Source organism: Scyliorhinus torazame, chromosome 12 (genome assembly GCF_047496885.1).
Source record: "Scyliorhinus torazame isolate Kashiwa2021f chromosome 12, sScyTor2.1, whole genome shotgun sequence".
Classification (NCBI taxonomy): Eukaryota; Metazoa; Chordata; class Chondrichthyes; order Carcharhiniformes; family Scyliorhinidae; genus Scyliorhinus; species Scyliorhinus torazame.
The window spans coordinates 134,563,303-134,583,994 of NC_092718.1; the positions used below are offsets into that span (position 1 = coordinate 134,563,303).

At 54.6% G+C, this 20,692-nt stretch overlaps 1 long non-coding RNA gene across 1 annotated transcript in view; it reads left to right on the forward strand.

The window, feature by feature from the left end:
• LOC140387239 (uncharacterized) overlaps window positions 1-18,931 on the forward strand; it is an 82,738-nt gene extending 63,807 nt beyond the window's left edge. Inside the window, exon 3 of the long non-coding RNA XR_011933801.1 lies at window positions 18,871-18,931. This is a non-coding gene — a long non-coding RNA (uncharacterized lncRNA). The remainder of the gene's footprint in view (window positions 1-18,870) is intronic.
• The last annotated feature ends 1,761 nt before the right edge of the window (window positions 18,932-20,692 follow it).

The following is a 20,692-nucleotide window of genomic DNA, read 5'->3' on the forward strand; positions in this document are numbered from 1 at the left end:
GCTCCCTCAGTACTGACCCTCTGACAGTGCAGCATTCCCTCAGTACTGACCCTCTGACAGTGCAGCGCTCCCTCAGTACTGACCCTCCGACAGTGCAGCACTCCCTCAGTACTGACCCTCTGACAGTGCAGCGCTCCCTCAGTACTGACCCTCTGACAGTGCAGCACTCCCTCAGTACTGATCCTCTAACAGTGCAGCACTCCCTCAGTACTGTCCCTCTGACAGTGCAGCGCTCCCTCAGTACTGACCCTCTGACAGTGCAGCATTCCCTCAGTACTGACCCTCTGACAGTGCAGCATTCCCTCAGTACTGACCCTCTGACAGTGCAGCACTCCCTCAGTACTGACCCCCTGACAGTGCAGCGCTCCCTCAGTACTGACCCTCTGACAGTGCAGCATTCCCTCAGTACTGACACTCTGACAGTGCAGCACTCCCTCAGTACTGACCCTCTGACAGTGCAGCACTCCCTCAGTACTGACCCTCTGACAGTGCAGCATTCCCTCAGTACTGACCCTCTGACAGTGCAGCGCTCCCTCAGTACTGACCCTCCGACAGTGCAGCACTCCCTCAGTACTGACCCTCTGACAGTGCAGCGCTCCCTCAGTACTGACCCTCTGACAGTGCAGCATTCCCTCAGTGCTGACCCTCTGACAGTGCAGCGCTCCCTCAGTACTGACCCTCTGACAGTGCAGCATTCCCTCAGTACTGACCCTCTGACAGTGCAGCGCTCCCTCAGTACTGACCCTCCGACCGTGTGGCGCTCCCTCAGTACTGACCCTCTGACAGTGCAGCACTCCCTCTGTACTGATACTGACCCTCTGACAGTGCAGCACTCCCTCAGTACTGACCCTCTGACAGTGCAGCATTCCCTCAGTACTGATCCTCTGACAGTGCAGCGCTCCCTCAGTACTGACCCTCTGACAGTGCTGCACTCCCTCAGTACTGACCCTCCGACCGTGTGGCGCTCCCTCAGTACTGACCCTCTGACAGTGCAGCACTCCCTCTGTACTGATACTGACCCTCTGACAGTGCAGCACTCCCTCAGTACTGACCCTCTGACAGTGCAGCATTCCCTCAGTACTGATCCTCTGACAGTGCAGCGCTCCCTCAGTACTGACCCTCTGACAGTGCTGCACTCCCTCAGTACTGGCCCTCTGACAGTGCAGCATTCCCTCAGTACTGACCCTCTGCCAGTGCAGCGCTCCCTCAGTACTGACCCTCTGACAGTGCAGCGCTCCCTCAGTACTGACCCTCTGACAGTGCAGCACTCCCTCAGTACTGATACTGACCCTCTGACAGTGCAGCACTCCCTCAGTACTGACCCTCTGACAGTGCAGCACTCCCTCAGTATTGACCTTCTGACAGTGCAGCACTCCCTCAGTACTGATCCTCTGACAGTGCAGCGCTCCCTCAGTACTGACCCTCTGACAGTGCAGCGCTCCCTCAGTACTGACACTCTGACAGTGCAGCGCTCCCTCAGTACTGACCCTCTGACAGTGCAGCGCTCCCTCAGTACTGGCCCTCTGACAGTGCAGCACTCCCTCAGTACTGGCCCTCTGACAGTGCAGCATTCCCTCAGTACTGACCCTCTGACAGTGCAGTGTTCCCTCAGTACTGACTCTCTGACAGTGCAGCACTCCCTCATTCCTGACCCCCTGACAGTGCAGCACTCCCACAGTACTGACCCTCTGACAGTGCAGCGCTCCCTCATTACTAACCCTCTGACAGTGCAGCACTCCCTCAGTACTGACCCTCTGACAGTGCAGCACTCCCACAGTACTAACCCTCTGACAGTGCAGCACTCCCTCATTCCTGACCCCCTGACAGTGCAGCACTCCCACAGTATTGACCCTCTGACAGTGCAGCGCTCCCTCAGTACTGACCCTCTGACAGTGCAGCACTCCCTCAGTACTGGCCCTCTGACAGTGCAGCATTCCCTCAGTACTGACCCTCTGACAGTGCAGCGCTCCCTCAGTACTGGCCCTCTGACAGTGCAGCACTCCCTCAGTACTGACCCTCTGACAGTGCAGTGTTCCCTCAGTACTGACTCTCTGACAGTGCAGCACTCCCTCATTCCTGACGCCCTGACAGTGCAGCACTCCCACAGTACTGACCCTCTGACAGTGCAGCGCTCCCTCAGTACTAACCCTCTGACAGTGCAGCACTCCCTCAGTACTGACCCTCTGACAGTGCAGCACTCCCACAGTACTAACCCTCTGACAGTGCAGCACTCCCTCATTCCTGACCCCCTGACAGTGCAGCACTCCCACAGTACTGACCCTCTGACAGTGCAGCGCTCCCTCAGTACTGACCCTCTGATGGTGCAGCACTCCCTCAGTACTGACCCTCTGACAGTGCAACGCTCCCTCAGTACTGGCCCTCTGACAGTGCAGCACTCCCACAGTACTGACCCTCTGACAGTGCAGCACTCCCTCAGTACTGACCCTCTGACAGTGCAGCACTCCCACAGTACTGACCCTCTGACAGTGCAGCACTCCCTCAGTACTGACCCTCTGACAGTGCAGCACTACCTCAGTACTGACCCTCTGACAGTGCAGCACTCCCTCAGTACTGACCCTGTGACAGTGCAGCACTCCCTCAGTACTGACCCTCTGACAGTGCAGCGCTCCCTCAGTACTGACTCTCTGACAGTGCAGCACTACCTCAGTACTGACTCTCTGACAGTGCAACGCTCCCTCAGTACTGACCCTCTGACAGTGCAGCATTCCCACAGTACTGACCCTCTGACAGTGCAGCACTCCCTCAGTACTGACCCTCTGACAGTGCAGCACTCCCTCGGTACTGACCCTCTGACAGTGCAGCGCTCCCTCAGTACTGACTGTCCGACAGTGCAGCACTCCCTCAGTACTAACCCTCTGACAGTGCAGCACTCCCTCAGTACTGACTCTCCGACAGTGCAGCACTACCTCAGTACTGACTCTCTGACAGTGCAGCACTCCCTCAGTACTGACATTCTGACAGTGCAACGCTCCCTCAGTACTGGCCCTCTGACAGTGCAGCACTCCCTCAGTACTGACCCTCTGCCAGTGCAGCACTCCCTCAGTACTGACCTTCTGACAGTGCAGCGCTCCCTCAGTACTGGCCCTCTGACAGTGCAGCACTCCCTCAGTACTAACCCTCTGACAGTGCAGCGTTCCCTCAGTATTGACCCTCTGACAGTGCAGCACTCCCTCAGTACTGACCCTCTGACAGTGCAGCACTCCCTCAGTACTGACCCTTTGACAGTGCAGCACTCCCTCAGTACTGACCCTCTGACAGTGCAGCACTCCCTCAGTACTGACCCTCTGACAGTGCAGCGCTTCCTCAGTATTGACCCTCTGACAGTGCAGCACTCCCTCAGTGCTGACACTCTGACAGTACAGCACTCCCTCAGTACTGACCCTCTGACAGTGCAGCGCTCCGTCAGTACTAACCCGCTGACAGTGCAGCACTCCCTCAGTACTGACCCTCTGACAGTGCAGCATTCCCTCAGTACTGACCTTCTGACAGTGCAGCTCTCCCTCAGTACTGACCCACTGACAGTGCAGCACTCTCTCAATACTGATCCTCTGACAGTGCAGCACTCCCTCAGTACTGACCCTCTGACAGTGCAGCACTCCCTCAGTACTGACCCTTTGCCAGTTCAGCGCTTCCTCAGTATTGACCCTCTGGCAGTGCAGCTCTCCCTCAGTATTGACCCTCTGACATTACAGCACTCCCTCAATACTGATTCTCTGACAGTGCAGCACTCTCTCAGTTCTGACCCTCTGACAGTACAGAACACCCTCAGTACTGGCCCTCTGACAGTGCAGCACTCCCTCAGTACTAACCCTCTGACTGTGCAGCACTCCCTCAGTACTGACCCTCTGACAGTGCGGCACTCCCTCAGTACTGACTCTCTGACAGTGCAGCTCTCCCTCAGTACTGACCCTCTGACAGTGCAGTGTTCCCTCAATATTGACCCTCTGACAGTGCAGCACTCCCTCAGTACTGACCCTCTGACAGTGCAGCACTCCCTCAGTACTGACCCTCTGACAGTGCGGCACTCCCTCAGTACTGACTCTCTGACAGTGCAGCTCTCCCTCAGTACTGACCCTCTGACAGTGCAGTGTTCCCTCAATATTGACCCTCTGACAGTGCAGCATTCCCTCAGTACTGACCCTCTGACAGTGCAGTGTTCCCTCAATATTGACCCTCTGACAGTGCAGCAGTCCCTCAGTACTGACCCACTGACAGTGCCGCACTCCCTCAGTACTGACCCTCTGACAGTGCAGTGCCCCCTCAGTACTGACTCTCTGACAGTGCAGCACTCCCTCAGTACTGACCCACTGACAGTGCCGCACTCCCTCAGTACTGACCCTCTGACAGTGCCGCACTCCCTCAGTACTGACCCTCTGACAGTGTCACACTCTCTAAACATTGTTCCTCCAACAGTGTCACACTCTCTCAGCATTAAGCTTTCATTAAACTCGCTCGCTTTAACTGTTCTGGTGACCAATCTGGAACTTTAGCCCATGCTTTGAACTGATAATTATTCTCCTGAGCCCTGTTTAGTCAGTTTATAAGGCCCTTTATGTCAGCCAGCCTGTTTGCAGGTCAAATCTGTTGACAAGTCGTCAAAATCGGGTGAACCAGTGCCTTTTAGGAGAACAAAATGTGATGTGCTATTTTGTCTTGTACAGTGCTATGAATATACTGTGGAACTGGATCCACATCAAAGACTGTTCCATGACGCTGGCATGAACCCTAAGAGATTAATTCAGCATAACACCGTCACACCCTGGATTTTGATGCTGTTCTCTGCAGGGAGAATCTATATTTAGTCTGAGATCTGCCCACGTGCATTAAGATACAACATGAAAGAGAATTTTGCAAACGAGGAAAGAATTCTCCAATCAGTTGAGGTGCCTGTGCAGTGTGCAGGGTTAGGCCGCATCCTCCACCATTTTGATTCATACGCACGTCATTCTGTTATCTCTCAACTTGCGAATAGCTGCTGGAGCTAATGAGGAGGCAGGATAGGAACATGATACAAGGGCAAGAAGGATAAGTGAGATTAAAGAGTTTTACTCCATATACCTGTCCTGGGAATGTTTGATGGGAATAGTTGGCTCCCGAGGTGTTCGAGTTCCAGTCCTGGAACTGGCCCAGTTCCATTTAAGGTGAATTTGATGCCAGTCTCGGAGGACCTGTTACCCGTGAGGGGGGTGCCCTGCTTTACCAGCTGGTGGAAACAGCTGCCTGGTTCCGTCCTTCAATGTTCCGAAAGCAATTGGTGCCTTGTAGAAAGGAGCAGTCCTCTTTCAATACAATCCCTGATTAAATCATTCCAAGCAAACATTTCTGATTTCCCCCTGGTCTTGTTATGCTTTGTCCTGAACATCTGCCAGCTTCCTGCCATTCGATCAGAGATAGACAGTGTCCATGTTTAATGTTGATTCCGGAGTGCCCCCTGATGTGTTCCTGCACGTGTGCCTAGAGAATCGGAGCAAATTAAAACTCACAGTCTCCCTGTACTGCCATTTCATACCCAGGCAATCCTGCAGTGAGTAACTCTCCTCCTGACACTTCCTAAAGTCTATCCACCATCTATAAGGGACAAGTTAGGAGTGTAATGTAATATTCTCCACTTGCCTGGATGAGTGCAGCTTCAACAGTACAACAGGCTCGACACCATCCAGGACAAAGCAGCCCAGCTTGATTGGCACCCCTTCCACAAACATTTAAACTTTCCACCATGGACAAACAGTGGCAGCCATGTGCACCATCTACAGGATGCACTGCAGGACCTCACCAAGGTTCTTTAGGCAGCAGCTTCCAAACCAACAACCTCTGCCATCTACAAGGCCAAGAGCAGCAGTTGATATTAAGAAAGAGGAGGTGTTGGGAATCTTAAAAAGCATTAAGGTAGATAAGTCCCCAGGGCCTGATGGGATCTACCCCAGAGTACTGCGGGGGGCAAGGGAGGCAATTGCTAGAGCCTCGACAGTAATCTTTGTATCCTCATTGGCTGCAGGTGAAGTTCCAGAGGACTGGGGAATAGCCAACGTTGTCCCATTGTTTAAGAAGGGCAGCAGGGATAATCCAGGAAATTATAGGCCGGTGAGCGTTACCTCAGTTGTAGGGAAATTATTGGAAAAGATTCTTAGAGACAGGATTTACTCACGGCGCCGCTACCGCTCTCCCCGAAAAGGTACACCACAAACCCAGTGGTGGCGGAACCTTAAGGATCTGGGGGCAGTGGAGGCGACATAGGGGTGTGACGGGAGCCTCGGTGTGGGCCCCGATCAGAAACAACCGTAGGTTTGTCCCAGGAAGGATGGACGGAGGGTTCCAGAGCTGGCATCGGGCAGGAATTAGGAGATTGAGAGATCTGTTTACTGACGGGATGTTTGCGAGCCTGGGAGCGCTGGAGGAAAAGTATGAGTTGCCCCCGGGGAATATCCTTAGATACATGCAAGTGAGGGCGTTTACGAGACAACAGGTGAGGGAATTTCCGCTGCTCCCGACACAGGGGATCCAGGATAGAGTGATTTCGGAGGTATGGGTCGGGTGCTTTTCTGAATGGAAGGCTGTGACTAGTGGTGTTCCACAGGGATCAGTTCTGGGGCCTTTGTTGTTCATGTTATATATAAATATTGGAAGAAAATGTAGCTGGTCTGATTAGTAAGTTCGCAGACGACACAGAAATTGGAGGAGTAGCAGATAGTGAAGAGGACTATCAGAGGATACAGCAAGATATAAACAGGTTGGAGTCTTGGGCAGAGAAATGGCAGATGGAGTTTAATCCGGACAAGTGTGAGCACTTTGGAAGGTCCAATGCATGTCGCAATTACAAAGTAAATGGTGGAACTCTTGCGAGTACTGACAGGCAGAGAGATCCGGGCGTGCATGTCCACCGATCACTGAACATGGCAACACATGTGGATAAGGTGGTCAAGAAGGCATACGGCATGCTGGCCTTGATCGGTCGGGGCATTGAATATAAAAATTGGCAAGTCATGTTGCAGCTGTACAGGACCTTAATTAGGACTCATTTGGAATATTGTGTACAATTCTGGTCACCCCACTACCAGAAGCATGTGGATGCTTTGGAGAGGGTACAGAAGCGGATAACTAGGATATTGCCTGGTATCGAGGGCATTAGCTATGAGGCAAGATAAACTCGGTCTGTTCTCACTGGAACGACGGAGGTTGAGAGGCGACTTGATAGAGGTCTACAAAATTGAGTGGATAGTCAGATGGGCCGGTTTAGCTCAGAGGGCTAGACAGCTGGTTTGTGATGCAGAACAAGGCCAGCAGCGCGGGTTCAATTCCCATACCGGCCTCCCTGAACAGGCGCCGGAACAGCTTCTTCCCCGCTGTTACCAGCCTCCTAAATGACCCTGTTATGGACTGACCTCATTAACACTACACCCTGTATGCTTCATCCGATCCCAGTGCTTATGTAGTTACCATGTGTTGCCCTATTATGTATTTTCTTTTCTTCCCTTTTCTTCCCTTGTACTGAATGATCTGTTGAGCTGCTCGCAGAAAAATACTTTTCACTGTACCTCGGTACACGTGACAATAAACAAATCCAATCCAATCCAATGTGGCGACTAGGGGCTTTTCACAGTAACTTCATACTTGTGACAATAAAAGATTATTATGCTCTTTCCTAGGGTAGGAGAGTCAAGTACCAGGGCTCATAGGTTTAGGGTGCGCAGGGAAAAGTTTAGAACATCTGTGTGAAACAAGCTTTTTACACAGAGTGGGGTAAATACATGGAACAAGCTGCCTGGGGAGGTGGTGGCAGCAGGTACGATAGCGGCATATAAGGGGCATCGAGACAAATATATGAATAGGGTGGGAATGGAAGGATATGGACTCCGTAAGTGCAGATGGTTTTAGTTTAGGCAGGTACCACGGTCATAGAATTTACAGTTCAGAAGGAGGCCATTCAGCCCATCAAGTCTGTACTGGCCCTTGGAAATAGCACCCTACCCAAGCCCACACCTCCACCCTATCCCCAACCCCCCACCCTGTCCCCCCACCCCCACCCTGTCCCCCCACCCCCACCCTGTCCCCACACCCCCACCCTCACCCCCACCCTCACCCTGTCCCCACACCCACACCCTATCCCCACACTCCCACCCTATCCCCACACCCTGTCCCCACACCTCCACCCTATCCCCACACCCCCACCCTGTCCCCACACCTCCACCCTATCCCCACACCCCCCCCATCCCCACCCCCCCCAATCCCCACCCCCCCATCCCCACACCTCCTCCACCCTATCCCCCCTCCTCCACCCTATCCCCACACCACCACCCTATCCCCACCCTATCCCCACACCACCACCCTGTCCCCACACCCTCACCCTGTCCCCACACCCCCACCCTGTCCCCACACCCCCACCCTCACCCCCACCCTCACCCTGTCCCCACACCCCCACCCTATCCCCACACTCCCACCCTATCCCCACACCCTGTCCCCACACCTCCACCCTATCCCCACACCTCCACCCTATCCCCAACCCCCCACCCTGTCCCCCCACCCCCACCCTGTCCCCCCACCCCCACCCTGTCCCCACACCCCCACCCTCACCCCCACCCTCACCCTGTCCCCACACCCCCACCCTATCCCCACACTCCCACCCTATCCCCACACCCTGTCCCCACACCTCCACCCTATCCCCACACCCCCACCCTGTCCCCACACCTCCACCCTATCCCCACACCCCCCCCCATTCCCACACCCCCACCCTATCCCCACACCTCCTCCACCCTATCCCCCCTCCTCCACCCTATCCCCACCCTATCCCCACACCACCACCCTATCCCCACACCACCACCCTGTCCCCACACCCCCACCCTGTCCCCACACCCCCACCCTGTCCCCACACCCTGTCCCCACCCTATCCCCACACCATCCCCACCCTATCCCCACACCATCCCCACCCTACCCCCACACCATCCCCACCCTATCCCCACACCCCCACCCTATCCCCACACCCCCACCCTGTCCCCACACCCCCACCCTGTCCACACACCCCTACCCTGTCCGCACACCCCCACCCCCACACCTCCACCCTGTCCCCACACCTCCACCCTGTCCCCACACCCCCACCCTGTCCCCACACCCCCACCCTATCCCCCACACACCCACCCTATCCCCGTAACCTCCACCCTACCCCCACACCCCCCCACCTCCCACACCCACCCTATCCCCACCCCCCCACACCCACCCTATCCCCCCCCATCCCCCCCACCCTATCCCCACACCCCCCCACCTCCCACACCCACCCTATCCCCACCCCCCCACACCCACCCTATCCCCCCCATCCCCCCCACCCTATCCCCACACCCCCACCCTATCCCCACACCCCCACCCTATCCCCACCCTCCCACACCCACCCTATCCCCACCCCCCCACACCCCCCCCCACCCTATCCCCCCCTATCCCCACACCCCCACCCTATCCCCACCCTATCCCCACACCTCCACCCTATCCCCACCCTATCCCCACACCCCCACCCTATCCCCACACCCCCACCCTATCCCCACACCTCCACCCTATCCCCACACCCCCCTATCCCCACACCCCCACCCTATCCCCACACCTCCACTCTTTCCCCACACCTCCACTCTTTCCCCACACCTCCACCCTATCCCCACACCCCCACCCTATCCTCCACACCCCCACCCTATCCCCCACACACCCACCCTATCCCCGTAACCTCCACCCTACCCCCACACCCCCCCACCTCCCACACCCACCCTATCCCCACCCCCTACACCCACCCTATCCCCCCCACCCTATCCCCACCCTATCCCCACACCCCCCCACCTCCCACACCCACCCTATCCCCAACCCCCCACACCCACCCTATCCCCCCCATCCCCACCCACCCTATCCCCACACCCCCACCCTATCCCCACACCCCCACCCTATCCCCACCCCCCCACACCCACCCTATCCCCCCATCCCCCCCACCCTATCCCCACACCCCCCCACCTCCCACACCCACCCTATCCCCACCCCCACACCCACCCTATCCCCTCCATCCCCCCCCACCCTATCCCCACACCCCCACCTTATCCCCACACCCCCACCCTATCCCCACCCCCCCACACCCACCCTATCCCCCCCATCCCCCCCACCCTATCCCCACCCCCCCCACCTCCCACACCCACCCTATCCCCACCCCCCCATCCCCCCCCACCCTATCCCCCCCCTATCCCCACACCCCCACCCTATCCCCACACCCCCCCCATCCCCATACCGCCCCCATCCCCACACCCCCCCATCCCCACACCCCCACCCTGTCCCCACACCTCCACCCTATCCCCACACCCCCACCCTATCCTCCACACCCCCGCCCTATCCCCCACACACCCACCCTATTCCCGTAACCTCCACCCTACCCCCACACCCCCCCACCTCCCACACCCACCCTATCCCCACCCCCCCACACCCACCCTATCCCCCCCATCCCCCCCACCCTATCCCCACCCTATCCCCACACCTCCCACACCCACCCTATCCCCACCCCCCCACACCCACCCTATCCCCACACCCCCACCCTATCCCCACACCCCCACCCTATCCCCACCCCCCCACACCCACCCTATCCCCCCCACACCCCCCCCACCTCCCACACCCACCCTATCCCCACCTCCCCACACCCACCCTATCCCCACCCCCCCACACCCCCCATCCCCCCCCCCACACCCCCCCATCCCCCCCCACCCTATCTCCCCCCCCTATCCCCACACCCCCACCCTATCCCCACCCTATCCCCACACCTCCACCCTATCCCCACACCCCCCTATCCCCACACCCCCACCCTATCCCCACCCCTCCACTCTTTCCCCACACCTCCACCCTATCCCCACACCCCCGCCCTATCCCCCACACCCACCCTATCCCCGTAACCTCCACCCTACCCCCACACCTCCCACACCCACCCTATCCCCACCCCCCCCCACCTCCCACACCCACCCTATCCCCACCCCCCACCCTATCCCCACCCCCCACCCTATCCCCACCCCCCCACCCTATCCCCCCCCCCTCCCCTATCCCCCCCCCCCCCCCCCATCCCATCCAAGTCACTCACCACTCTGACTTGGAAATATAACAGCCCTTCCTTCACTGTCGCTGGGACAAAATCCTGGAACTCCATGGCTAATAACACAGGAGGTGAACCTACACCTCTGGGACTGCAGCAGTTCAAGAAGGAAGTTCAGCACCACCTTCCCAAGGGGCAATTAGTGATGGCCAATGAATCTGACAAATGAACAAAGAACAATACAGGACAGAAACAGGCCCTTCGGCCCTCCAAGCCTGTACCGGTCATGTACCTGTACCAACCTTTGCCAAAACCCTCAGCACTTCCTTGTGCCGTATCCCTCGGATTTACCCACGATACATAGGGAATTGCCCCACTCCCAGTGCCAGGACCTTATCGTCCCGCCACTGTCAATACAGATTCCCACTGAATCCACCAGCCCGGTGGACAACGCGCGCTGGAGTTTCGCCTCCGGTGGGAATGGAAGATTCCGCTGGTGGGAACGGCCAGTGAGTCCCGTCCCTTTATCCAATGACAGAGTAGCTCTTCCATTGTGACCTTCAAAGTTTGTGCCAGGCCTCGAACGCTCAACATCTGGTCATACAATGGAATGTACCCTCATGTCGTTCAATACATTGGGCAAGCAGAACGATGAAATACAGGAACAGGAGGAGGCCCATTCAGCCCCTCGAGACAGTTACACAGGAACAGGAGGAGGCCCATTCAGCCCCTCGAGCCTGTTACACAGGAACAGGAGGAGGCCCATTCAGCCCCTCGAGCCTGTTACACAGGACCAGGAGAAGGTCCATTCAGCCCCTCGAGCCTGTTACACAGGAACAGGAGGAGGCCCATTCAGCCCCTCGAGCCTTTTACACAAGAACCGGAGGAGGCCCACTCAGCCCCTCGAGCCTCTTACACAGGAACAGGAGGAGGCCCATTCAGCCCGTCGAGCCAGTTACACAGGAACAGGAGGAGGCCCATTCAGCCCCTCGAGCCTGTTACACAGGAACAGGAGGAGGCCCATTCAGCCCCTCGAGCCTGTTACACAAGAACCGGAGGAGGCCCACTCAGCCCCTCGAGCCTCTTACACAGGAACAGGAGGAGGCCCATTCAGCCCGTCGAGCCAGTTACACAGGAACAGGAGAAGGTCCACTCAGCCCCTCGAGCCTGTTACACAGAAACAGGAGTATGCCCATTCAATCCCACTCGAGCCTGTTATACAGGAACAGGAGGAGGCCCATTCAGCCCCTCGAGCCTGTTACACAAGAACCGGAGGAGGCCCACTCAGCCCCTCGAGCCTCTTACACAGGAACAGGAGGAGGCCCATTCATCCCCTCGAGCCTGTTACACAGGAACAGGGGAAGGTCCACTCAGCCCCTCGAGCCTGTTACACAGAAACAGGAGTATGCCCATTCAATCCCACTCGAGCCTGTTATACAGGAACAGGAGGAGGCCCATTCAGTCCCACTCGAGCCTGTTATGCAGGAACAGGAGGAGGCCCATTCAGCCCCTTGAGCCTGTTACACAGGAACAGGATAAGGTCCATTCAGCCCCTCGAGACAGTTACACAGGAACAGGAGTATGCCCATTCAATCCCACTCGAGCCTGTTATACAGGAACAGGAGGAGGCCCATTCAGTCCCACTCGAGCCTGTTATACAGGAACAGGAGGAGGCCCATTCAGCCCCTTGAGCCTGTTACACAGGAACAGGATAAGGTCCATTCAGCCCCTCGAGACAGTTACACAGGAACAGGAGAAGGCCCATTCAGTCCCACTCGAGCCTGTTACACAGGAACAGGAGGAGGAGGCCCATTCAGTCCCACTCGAGCCTGTTATACAGGAACAGGAGGAGGCCCATTCAGCCCCTTGAGCCTGCTACACAGGAACAGGAGGAGGCCCAATCAGCCCCTCGAACATGTACACAGGCACAGGAGGAGACCCATAACGCACCCCCCTCCTGTCTGTTATACAGGCACAGGAGGAGGCCCACAATGCACCCCCCTCCTGTCTGTCAGGAGGGGACATGAGACGTCTTTGGCAGGTAGGATCAAGGATAGCCCTAAAGCTTTCTATAGCTATGTCAGGAATAAAAGAATGACTAGGGTAAGAGTAGGGCCAGTCAAGGACAGTAGTGGGAAGTTGTGCTTGGAGTCCGAGGAGATAGGAGAGGTGCTAAATGAATATTTTTCGTCAGTATTCACACAGGAAAATGGCAATGTTGTCGAGGAGAATACTGAGATTCAGGCTACTAGACTAGAAGGGCTTGAGGTTCATAAGGAGGAGGTGTTAGCAATTCTGGAAAGTGTGAAAATAGATAAGTCACCTGGGCCGGATGGGATTTATCCTAGGATTCTCTGGGAAGCAGGATTTAGATTGTTTGGAGACTTGGGCGGAGAGATGGCAGATGGAGTTTAATCCGGACAAATGTGAGGTAATGCATTTTGGAAGATCTAATGCAGGTAGGGATAGACAGTGAATGGTAGAACCCTCAAGAGTATTGAAAGTCAGAGAGATCTAGGAGTACAGGTCCACAGGTCACTGAAAGGGGCAACACAGGTGGAGATGGTAGTCAAGAAGGCATACGGCATGCTTGCCTTCATTGGCTGGGGCATTGAGTCTAAGAATTGGCAAGTCATGTTGCAGTTGTATAGAACCTTAGTTAGGCCACACTTGGAGTATAGTGTTCAATTCTGGTCGCCACACTACCAGAAGGATGTGGAGGCTTTAGAGAGGGTGCAGAAGAGATTTACCAGAATGTTGCCTGGTATAGAGGGCATTAGCTATGAGGAGCGGTTGAATAAACTCGGTTTGTTCTCACTGGAACGAAGGAGGTTGAGGGGCGACCTGATAGAGGTCTACAAAATTATGAGGGGCATAGACAGAATGGATAGTCAGAGGCTTTTTCCCAGGGTAGAGGGGTCAATTACTAGGGGGCATAGGTTTAAGGTGAGAGGGGCAAGGTTTAGAGTAGATGTACGAGGCAAGTTTTGTACACAGAGGGTAGTGGGTGTCTGGAACTCGCTACCGGAGGAGGTGGTGGAAGCAGGGACGATAGTGACATTTAAGGGGCATCTTGACAAATACATGAATAGGATGGGAATAGAGGGATACGGACCCAGGAAGTGTAGAAGATTGTAGTTTAGTCGGGCAGCATGGTTGGCACGGGCTTGGAGGGCCGAAGGGCCTGTTCCTGTGCTGTACATTTCTTTGTTCTTTGTTTGTTCTTTGAAGCTAGGGAGGAGATTGCTGAGCCTTTGGCTTTGATCTTTAAGTCATCTTTGTCTACAGGAATAGTGCCAGAAGACTGGAGGATAGCAAATGTTGTCCCCTTGTTCAAGAAGGGGAGTAGAGATAACCCCGGTAATTATAGACCAGTGAGCCTTACTTCTATTGTGGGAAAAATCTTGGACAGGTTTATAAGAGATAGGATGTATAATCATCTGGAAAGGAATAATTTGATTAGAGATAGTCAACACGGTTTTGTGAAGGGTAGGTCGTGCCTCACAAACCTTATTGAGTTCTTTGAGAAGGTGACCAAACAGGTGGATGAGGGTAAAGCAGTTGATGTGGTGTATATGGATTTCAGTAAAGCATTTGATAAGGTTCCCCATGGTAGGCTACTGCAGAAAATACGGAGGCATGGGATTCAGGGTGATTTAGCAGTTTGGATCAGAAATTGGCTAGCTGGAAGAAGACAAAGGGTGGTGGTTGATGGGAAATGTTCAGACTGGAGTCCAGTTACTAGTGGTGTACCACAAGGATCTGTTTTGGGGCCACTGCTGTTTGTCATTTTTATAAGTGACCTGGAGGAGGGCGTAGAAGGATGGGTGAGTAAATTTGCAGATGACACTAAAGTCGGTGGAGTTATGGACAGTGAGAAAGGATGTTACAAGTTACAGAGGGACATAGATAAGCTGCAGCGCTGGGCTGAGAGGTGGCAAATGGAGTTTAATGTAGAAAAGTGTGAGGTGATTCATTTTGGAAGGAATAACAGGAAGACTGAGTACTGGGCTAATGGTAAGATTCTTGGCAGTGTGGATGAGCAGAGAGATCTCGGTGTCCATGTACATAGATCCCTGAAAGTTGCCACCCAGGTTGAGAGGGTTGTTAAGAAGGCGTAAGGTGTGTTAGGTTTTACTGGTAGAGGGATTGAGCTTCATGAGGTCATGTTGCAGCTGTACAAAACTCTGGTGCGGCCGCATTTGGAGTATTGCGTGCAATTCTGGTCGCCGCATTATAGGAAGGATGTGGAAGCATTGGAAAGGGTGCAGAGGAGATTTACCAGAATGTTGCCTGGTATGGAGGGAAGATCTTATGAGGAAAGGCTGAGGGACTTGAGGCTGTTTTCGTTAGAGAGAAGAAGGTTAAGAGGTGACTTAATTGAGGCATACAAGATGATCAGAAGATTGGAAAGGGTGGACAGTGAGAGCCTTTTTCCTCGGATGGTGATGTCTAGCACGAGGGGACATAGCTTTAAATCGAGGGGAGATAGATATAAGACAGATGTTAGAGGTAGGTTCTTTACTCAGAGAGTAGTAAGGGCGTGGAATGCCCTGCCTGCAACAGTAGTGGACTCGCCAACACTAAGGACATTCAAATGGTCATTGGATAGACATATGGACGATAAGGGAATAGTGTAGATGGGCTTTAAGAGTGGTTTCACAGGTCGGCGCAACATCGAGGGCCGAAGGGCCTGTACTGCGCTGTAATGTTCTATGTTATACAGGCACAGGAGGAGGCCCATTCAGCCTCTCCCTCTTTTGATGCTGTTATACAGGAACAGGAGGAAGCCCATTTAGTCCCTCAAGCCTGTTACACAAGTATACGAGGAGACCCACTCAGCCCCCTCGAGCCTGTTATACAGGAAGAGGAGGAGGCCCATTAAACCCCCTCGAGCCTGTTACACAGGATCAGGAGGAGCTCCATTAACCCCTCCCCCCCGAGCCTGTTGTACAAGAACAGGTGAGGTCCATTCAGCTCCTCTCAAGTCTGATACAGAAGAAGAGGAGGAGGTCCATTCAGCCCCCATCTCAAGCCTATTATATAGGAACAAGACCATTCCTCCTCCACGAGCCTGTTACACAGGATCAGGTGAGGTACATTCATCCCCTCTTGGGCCTGTTACCCATGAACAGAAGGAGGCACAGTCAGCTCCCTTGAGCATGTCACACAGGAAGAGACGGTGGGCCATTCAGCCCCTCGAGCCTGTTACACAGGAACAGGAGGAGGCCCATTCAGCCCCTCCCAAGCCTGTTACTCAGGAACAGGAGGAGGCCCATTCAGCCCATGAAACCTGGTCCAGCCAGGCCATCATTGACGTAATGCTTAAATGTCTCTAAGTCATGACCCTCGGTGATGGGGACAGCAAACGCTGCAGTCCATGGGAAGAATTCTGAATCAGCAGAGCCTTTACTCTGGTAGTGCATAGGGTTTTAGTACTGGGAGTGTGGCAGAGGAGTGCCACCCTCTCTTCCTGTGTAACATGCTCAAGTGGGCTAGTGTCACACGGTGGATTTAAACTAGTTGTCAGGGGGTTGGGAACCAAAGCAAAGGTGGATTAACAGAAGAGGAACTCGAGATCCCTGATCCCCTTATTTGTTTTAAATTTAGAGCAGCCAATTATTTATTTTTTCCAATTAAGGGGCAATTTAGCGTGGCCAATCCACCTAACCTGCACAACTTGGGTTGTGGGGGTGAAACCCACGCAGACTCGGGGAGAATGTGCAAACTCCACCCGGACAGTGACCCAGGGCCGGGATTCGAACCCGGGTACACAGCTCCGCAGTCCCAGTGCTAACCACTGCGCCACATGCTGCCCCCTGATCCCCTTATTCTATCTCTGTCTTAAAGGCACTCAGTGATTTGGCCTCCACAGCCTTCTGCTGAGTGTTCCACAGATTCACCACCCTCTGGCTGAACAAATTCCTCCTCATCTCAGTTTTAAAGGAGTGTCCCTTTAGTTGACTGGGATTCACTTAGTGCTAGCGGTGTGGACGGGGCAGAGTTTGTAAGGAGCATCCAGGAGGGCTTCTTGAAACAGCATGTAGATAGTCCAACTATGGATGGGGCCGTACTGGACCTGGTATTGGGGAATGAGCCCGGCCAGGTGGTCGACATTTCAATAGGGGAGCAGGTCCGGAACAGTGACCACAATTGAGTAAGTTTTAAGGTACTGATGGATAAAAATAGTGTAGTCCTCAGGTGAGGGTGCTAAACTGGGGGAAGGCTCATTACAACAATATTGGGCAAGAATTGAAGAATGTAGATTGGGGGCAAATGTTTGAGGGCAAATCAACATCTGGCATGTGGGAGGCTTTCAAGTGTAGGTTGATAGGAATTCACGTCCGGCACGTTCCTGGAAGGATGAAGGATAAGTATGGCAAGTTTCAGAAATCTTGGCTAACGAGAGATATTGTGATCCAATCAAAAAGAAAAAGGAGGCATTTGTCAAGGCTAGGAGACTGGGAACAGACAAAGAAAGTGTGGAATACAAGGAAAGTAAAAAGAAACTTAAGTAAGGAGTCAGGAGGGCTAAAAGGGTCATGAAATGTCATTGGCCAGCAGGATTAAGGAAAATCCCAAGGCTTTTTATCCATATATATATATATATATATATATATATATAAAGAGCAAGAGGTATCCAGGGAGTGCGTTGGCCCACTCAAGGACAGGGGAGGGAATCTATGTATGGAGCCAGAGGAAATGGGCGAGGTACTAAATGAGTAGTTTGCATCAGTGTTCACCAAAGAGAAGGACTCAGTGGATGGTGAATCTGGGGAAGGGTGTGTAAATGGTTTGGGTCATGTTGAGATCAAAAGGGAGGACCTATTGGCGATCTCGAAAAACATTAAGGTAGGCAAGTCCCAAGGACCTGATGGAATATAGCCCAGAATACTGAGAGAGGCAAGGGAGGAAATTGCTGAGGCCCAGAGAGAAATCTGGCTCACTGGCTCCAGGGGAGGTCCCAGAGGACTGGAGAATAGCCAATGTTGTTCCTTTGTTTAAGAAGGGAAGCAACGATAATCCAGGGAACTACAGGCCGGTGAGCCTGAAGCCAGTGGTAGGAAAATTACTGGAGAGGATTCTGCGAGACAGGATTTACTCCCATTTGGAAGCAAATGGACGTATTAGCGAGAGGCAGCATGGTTTTGTGAAGGGGAGGTTGTGTCTCACTAACTTGATCGAGTTTTTTTGAGGAAGTGATGAAGATGATTGATGCAGGTAGGGCAGTGGATGTTGTCTATATGGTCCTCAGTAAGGCCTTTGACAAGGTCCCTCATGGTAGACTGGTACAAAAGGTGAAGTCACACGGGATCAGGGGTGAGCTGGCAAGGTGGATACAGAACTGGCTAGGTCATAGAAGGCAGAGAGTAGCAATGGAAGGATGCTTTTCTCATTGGAGGGCTGTGACCAGTGGTGTTCCACAGGGATCAGTACAAGGTGTGAGGGGCAAGGTATAGAGATGTACGAGGCAAGTTTTTTTACACAGAGGGTAGTGGGTGCCTGGAACACGCTACCGGAGGAGGTGGTGGAAGCAGGGACGATAGTGACATTTAAGGGGCATCTTGACAAATACATGAATAGGATGGGAATAGAAGGATACGGACCCAGGAAGGGTAAGGGGTGTTTAGTTCAGTGGGCAGCCAGGATGGCCCAGGCTTGGAGGGCCGAAGGGCCTGTTCCTATGCTGTACTTTTCTTTGTTTCCGTCTGAGTATTGGATATACCGTTGAAGGTGTTGGTGTTCAATGGACTCCTCCTGTTCAAGTTGGGATTGGTCTGAACCTGGGCTTTGTTCCTCTTTCTCTCTCTCTACAGACAGAGCATAAAATGTCGGTCGAAGAAGTCTGCAGGAAGCACCAGGCCGACTGTGTACAGGTCAGTGAGAATGCCTGTGAACAAAACATCCGAGCCTCCCTCCATCCGAGCGTTCCTCCATCAGAGCCTCCCTCCATCCGAGCGTTCCTCCATCCTAACCTCCCTCCATCCTGACCTCCCTCCATCCGAGCGTTTCTCCATCCGAGCCTCCCTCCATGGGATGGAGGGAGCCTCCCTCCATCCGAGCCTCCCTCCATCCGAGCCTCCCTCCATCCAAGCCTCCCTCTTCATCCATCCATCTCTCAACCCTCACCCGATTCTCCATCCACCCCTCACCCGCCCGTCCCTCCATCTACCCCTCAACCGACCGTCCCTCCCTCGCCCGGCTCTCCCTCCGTCCACCCCTCGCCCGGCTCTCCCTCCGTCCACCCCTCGCCCGACTCTCCCTCCGTCCACCCCTCGCCCGACTCTCCCTCCGTCCACCCCTCGCCCGGCTCTCCCTCCGTCCACCCCTCGCCCGACTCTCCCTCCGTCCACCCCTCGCCCGGCTCTCCCTCCGTCCACCCCTCGCCCGATTGTCCCTCCGTCCACCCCTCGCCCGATTGTCCCTCTGTCCACCCCTCGCCCGACTCTCCCTCCGTCCACCCCTCGCCCGGCTCTCCCTCCGTCCACCCCTCGCCCGGCTCTCCCACCGTCCAACCATTATCATCATAGAATTTACAGTGCAGAAGGAGGCCATTCAGCCCATCGAGTCTGCACCGGCTCTTGGAAAGAGCACCCTAGCCAAGGTCAACACCTCCACCCCATCCCCATAACCCAGTAACCCCACCCAACACTAAGGGCAATTTTGGACACTAAGGGCAATTTAGCATGGCCAATCCACCTAACCTGCACATCTTTGGACTGTGGGAGGAAACCGGAGCACCCGGAGGAAACCCACGCACACACGGGAAGGATGTGCAGACTCCGCACAGACAGTGACCCAAGCCGGAATCGAACCTGGGATCCTGGAGTTGTGAAGCAATTGTGCTATCCACAAGGCTATCGTGCTGCCCCAATTATACTGTATCTGCCATGTATATGCCCATTCACTCAACTTGTCTAAATAACCTTGAAGCCTCTTAACATCCTCCTCATCACTCACATTCCCACCAAGTTTCAAGTCATTAGCAAACTTGGAAATATTCTTTATAATAGACTAGTATTTCCCTACTATTGATGTTAGGCTATCCAGTCTGCGATTACCTGTTTTCTCTCCCCCTCCATCCAACCAACCCTCATCCAACCCTTCCCTCACCGACCTTCCTTCTATCCAACTCTCCCCCCCCCCACCAACTGCCCCTTGAACTCATCCAACTCTTCAGCCAAATCCCCAACACCACCAACCCTCGCCCAACGCCTCGCCCAACGCCTCGCCCAACACCTCGCCCAACCCTCACCTCACCCAGCCAACACCTCACCCTCACCCAGCCAACACCTCACCCAGCCAACACCTTCGCCAACACCTTAGCCAACACCTCACCCAACACCTCAACCAACACCTCAACCAACACCTCGCCCAACCCTCACCTCACCCACCAACACCTCACCCCTCACCCAGCCAACACCTCACCATCACCCAGCCAACACCTCACCCAGCCAACACCTGAGCCAACACCTTAGCCAACACCTCACCCAACACCTCACCCAGCAACTCACCCAACACCTCACCCAACACCTCACCCAACCCCTCACCCAACCCCTCAACCAACCCCTCACCCAACCCTCACCCAACACCTCACCCTCACCCAGCCAACACCTTAGCCAACACCTTAGCCAACAC